Below are 5000 nucleotides of genomic sequence, written 5' to 3'. Positions count from 1 at the left end.
CTTGCACACGGGCCTGGCACACAAGCCTTGGGCACTAGCCTTGCGCACTAGCGTTCCACATGAGCCTTGCACACTAGCCTTGGACACTAGCCTTGCACACAGGCCTTGCACACTAGGCATGCTTGGGCGAGCTGATCCCGCATCAAGTCGACGGGTCTAGGCATTCTTGGGCGCAGATCCCGCATCGTCTCGTCGCGTCTGGGCGCAAACACGTCGCGTCTCGTTGCGTCTTCAGAAGTCGTCGCTAACAGCACCTTTGGTTGCCACTGGTGGTTAGGCTGGTTGGTTGCGCAAACCCTATAGGAGGGTGGCATGCTGGTGGGCGTTTTTGCCCGGATAGGCACTAGAATGTGCAGATTTTGGGCGTTTTTGCCTGGATAGGCTAAGGAATGGGCATGCTTTGGGCGTTTTTGCCCGGATAGGCACCGGAATGCTTGGCCTTGGCTTGTCCTAGCAAGGCATTGCTGGGTTGGGCTCCCTTGGCCTTTTGGGCGCCTTGGACGATGTCTTGCGAAGACCATGGGCACAAGGCCATGGCATATGGTGAGGAAAGGACCACGGTTGCCAAGGTTAGGCACCGGAATGCTTGGCCTTGGCTTGCCAAAGCAGGGCATTGCTGGGTTGGGCTCCCTTGGCCTTCCGGGCGCCTTGGACACTGTCTTGGGAAGACCATGGGCACAAGGCCATGGCATATGGTGGGGAATGGACCACGGTTGCCAAGGCTAGGCATATAGAGAGGAATTGCATTTTTGCCCGGATAGGCACCGGAATGCTTGGCCTTGGCTTGCCATAGCAGGGCATTGCTGGGTTGGGCTCCCTTGGCCTTCCGGGGGCCTTGGACGCTGTCTTGGGAAGACCATGGGCACAAGGCCATGGCATATAGTGAGGAATGGACCACGGTTGGCAAGGCTAGGCATATAGAGAGGAATGGACCACGGTTGCCAAGGTTGCGCAAGTTTTGGGCATTTTTTGCCCGGATATGCCCAAGTATGCCCCGATAGGCCCGTTACGCCCCGGTATGAACGCGTATGCCCGGATAGACTCGGTATGCCTTGGGATACATGCGTATGCCCCGATAGGCTTGGTACGCCCCGATATGCGCACGTGTGCCCCAGTAGGGCTCGGTATGCCCCGGTATGTACGCGTGTGCCCCGATAGGCCCGGTATGCCCCGATATGCACACGTGTGCCCCAATAGGGGTCGGTATGCCCCGGTAGGTACGCGTGTGCCCCGTAATGCACGTTTCGCAGATCTCCCCGCATGTCCCGCCCCTATATGTAATACTTACTTACTTACTTACTTTCTTTCTTGCTTGCTTGCTTGCTTGCAATGGTTGGGAGTGCCCGGCATGCCCCGCTGCAGAGACCAAGGGCGCAATGACTTGGCACCGCGGATGCCGGGACTCCGGCACTTCCCGTGGCACTGATGGTTGGTTCCAAAGACAAAAGGCCGTGCAAGGCCACCGCACCGCGGATGATTTTGCTCGTGCTGGCGCCGTTGTGTGGCCAAAGAACATGCGCGAATGCTCGTGTCGGAAGGGTTGGTGTCCTGGCCCCGCGGGTGTCACGAATGCTCGGTTGCGAAGACCATGGGACCAGAGCCATGGCACGTCGGATGATGGCTCCAGCTGGCGCCCCGGCACTTTCTGTGGCATTGATGCTCGGTTTCAAAGACAAACGTGCGCAGGGCCAGGGGACCGCGGATGACTGCTCGTGCTGGCCCCGTTGGGCAGCATTGATGGTCGGTTGCAAAGAAAATGCGCGATTGCTCGTGTCGGGGCCCGGCAAGCCAAGGCCAAGCGAGCCATGGCACGTCGGATGATGGCTCCAGCTGGCGCCCCGGCACTTTCTGTGGCATTGATGCTCGGTTTCAAAGACAAACGTGCGCAGGGCCAGGGGACCGCGGATGACTGCTCGTGCTGGCCCCGTTGGGCGGCATTGATGGTCGGTTGCAAAGAAAATGCGCGATTGCTCGTGTCGGGGCCTGGCAAGCCAAGGCCAAGCGAGCCATGGCAACGCGGATGATGGCTCGCTAGTGCTGGCGCCGTGCACAGTGGCCTCGCACACTCGCCCTGCACGCTTCCCTTGCACGCAGCCTTGCACACTAGCCTCGCATGCGAGCCTTGCACCCTAGCCATGCAAACTAGCCTTGCACGGTAGCCATGCACACAAGCCGTGCACATTAGCCATGCGCACAAGCCCCGCACACTAGCCTTGCGCACAACCCTTGCACACAAGCCATGCACTCGAGCAATGCACACAAGCCTTGCACTCAAGCAATGCACACAAGCCCTGGACACTAGCCTTGCACACGGGCCTGGCACACAAGCCTTGGGCACTAGCCTTGCGCACTAGCGTTCCACATGAGCCTTGCACACTAGCCTTGGACACTAGCCTTGCACACAGGCCTTGCACACTAGGCATGCTTGGGCGAGCTGATCCCGCATCAAGTCGACGGGTCTAGGCATTCTTGGGCGCAGATCCCGCATCGTCTCGTCGCGTCTGGGCGCAAACACGTCGCGTCTCGTTGCGTCTTCAGAAGTCGTCGCTAACAGCACCTTTGGTTGCCACTGGTGGTTAGGCTGGTTGGTTGCGCAAACCCTATAGGAGGGTGGCATGCTGGTGGGCGTTTTTGCCCGGATAGGCACTAGAATGTGCAGATTTTGGGCGTTTTTGCCTGGATAGGCTAAGGAATGGGCATGCTTTGGGCGTTTTTGCCCGGATAGGCACCGGAATGCTTGGCCTTGGCTTGTCCTAGCAAGGCATTGCTGGGTTGGGCTCCCTTGGCCTTTTGGGCGCCTTGGACGATGTCTTGCGAAGACCATGGGCACAAGGCCATGGCATATGGTGAGGAAAGGACCACGGTTGCCAAGGTTAGGCACCGGAATGCTTGGCCTTGGCTTGCCAAAGCAGGGCATTGCTGGGTTGGGCTCCCTTGGCCTTCCGGGCGCCTTGGACACTGTCTTGGGAAGACCATGGGCACAAGGCCATGGCATATGGTGGGGAATGGACCACGGTTGCCAAGGCTAGGCATATAGAGAGGAATTGCATTTTTGCCCGGATAGGCACCGGAATGCTTGGCCTTGGCTTGCCATAGCAGGGCATTGCTGGGTTGGGCTCCCTTGGCCTTCCGGGGGCCTTGGACGCTGTCTTGGGAAGACCATGGGCACAAGGCCATGGCATATAGTGAGGAATGGACCACGGTTGGCAAGGCTAGGCATATAGAGAGGAATGGACCACGGTTGCCAAGGTTGCGCAAGTTTTGGGCATTTTTTGCCCGGATATGCCCAAGTATGCCCCGATAGGCCCGTTACGCCCCGGTATGAACGCGTATGCCCGGATAGACTCGGTATGCCTTGGGATACATGCGTATGCCCCGATAGGCTTGGTACGCCCCGATATGCGCACGTGTGCCCCAGTAGGGCTCGGTATGCCCCGGTATGTACGCGTGTGCCCCGATAGGCCCGGTATGCCCCGATATGCACACGTGTGCCCCAATAGGGGTCGGTATGCCCCGGTAGGTACGCGTGTGCCCCGTAATGCACGTTTCGCAGATCTCCCCGCATGTCCCGCCCCTATATGTAATACTTACTTACTTACTTACTTTCTTTCTTGCTTGCTTGCTTGCTTGCAATGGTTGGGAGTGCCCGGCATGCCCCGCTGCAGAGACCAAGGGCGCAATGACTTGGCACCGCGGATGCCGGGACTCCGGCACTTCCCGTGGCACTGATGGTTGGTTCCAAAGACAAAAGGCCGTGCAAGGCCACCACACCGCGGATGATTTTGCTCGTGCTGGCGCCGTTGTGTGGCCAAAGAACATGCGCGAATGCTCGTGTCGGAAGGGTTGGTGTCCTGGCCCCGCGGGTGTCACGAATGCTCGGTTGCGAAGACCATGGGACCAGAGCCATGGCACGTCGGATGATGGCTCCAGCTGGCGCCCCGGCACTTTCTGTGGCATTGATGCTCGGTTTCAAAGACAAACGTGCGCAGGGCCAGGGGACCGCGGATGACTGCTCGTGCTGGCCCCGTTGGGCGGCATTGATGGTCGGTTGCAAAGAAAATGCGCGATTGCTCGTGTCGGGGCCTGGCAAGCCAAGGCCAAGCGAGCCATGGCAACGCGGATGATGGCTCCAGCTGGCGCCCCGGCACTTTCTGTGGCATTGATGCTCGGTTTCGAAGACAAACGTGCGCAGGGCCAGGGGACCGCGGAGGACTGCTCGTGCTGGCCCCGTTGGGCGGCATTGATGGTGTGTTGCAGAGAGCATGTGCGATTGCAAGTGTCGGCCGGGTTTGGGTTCCCTTGGGCTTTCGGGTGCCTTGGACGCTGTCTTGCGAAGACCATGGGCACAAGGCCCCGTCCTGGCCCCTTGTTCGATTCGCTCTCGTCTTGCGCTTGCTTCCAAGGTCCTCCATGACCTTCCCCATGGCCTTGCTAGATCCCCCCCATGACGCATGACCTCTGTCCGTTGATTGGTTTTGAGTGCACACCATGCCCGGCTTGGCACCGTGTTGTCGCGTGAGTGGCATTTGGATCGTGCATGCTGGTGGGCTACCTGCCAATGCGCACAAGCCTTGCACACTAGCCTTGCGCACGAGCCTTGCACAAAAGCCTTGGACACAAGCCTTGCGCACAAGCCATGCGCACAAGCCTTGGACGCTAGCCTTGCACACAAGCCATGCATACAAGCCTTGCTCACAAGCCTTGGGCACTGGCCCATCGCAGTAGCCTTGCACACAAGCCTTGCGCACTAGCTTTGGGCACGAGCCTTGCGCACTTGCCTTGGGCACTAGCCTTGCACACAACCCTTGGGAACTAGCCTTGCGCACCAGCCTTGCCCACAAGCCTTGCACACCAGCCTTGCACACTAGCCTTGCATACAAGCCTTGCACACTAGCCTTGCACACAGGCCATGCTCACTAGCCTTGGGCACTAGCCTTGCACACAGACCTTGGGCACTAGCCTTGCGCACTAGCCTTGCCCACGAGCCTTGCACACTAGCC

The sequence above is a fragment of the Tasmannia lanceolata genome, unplaced genomic scaffold (assembly GCF_043159265.1).
Source record: "Tasmannia lanceolata isolate RefF3 unplaced genomic scaffold, GAP_Taslan_0.1 ptg000080l, whole genome shotgun sequence".
Taxonomy (NCBI): Eukaryota; Viridiplantae; Streptophyta; class Magnoliopsida; order Canellales; family Winteraceae; genus Tasmannia; species Tasmannia lanceolata.
Note: the sequence above shows the minus strand (reverse complement) of the source record.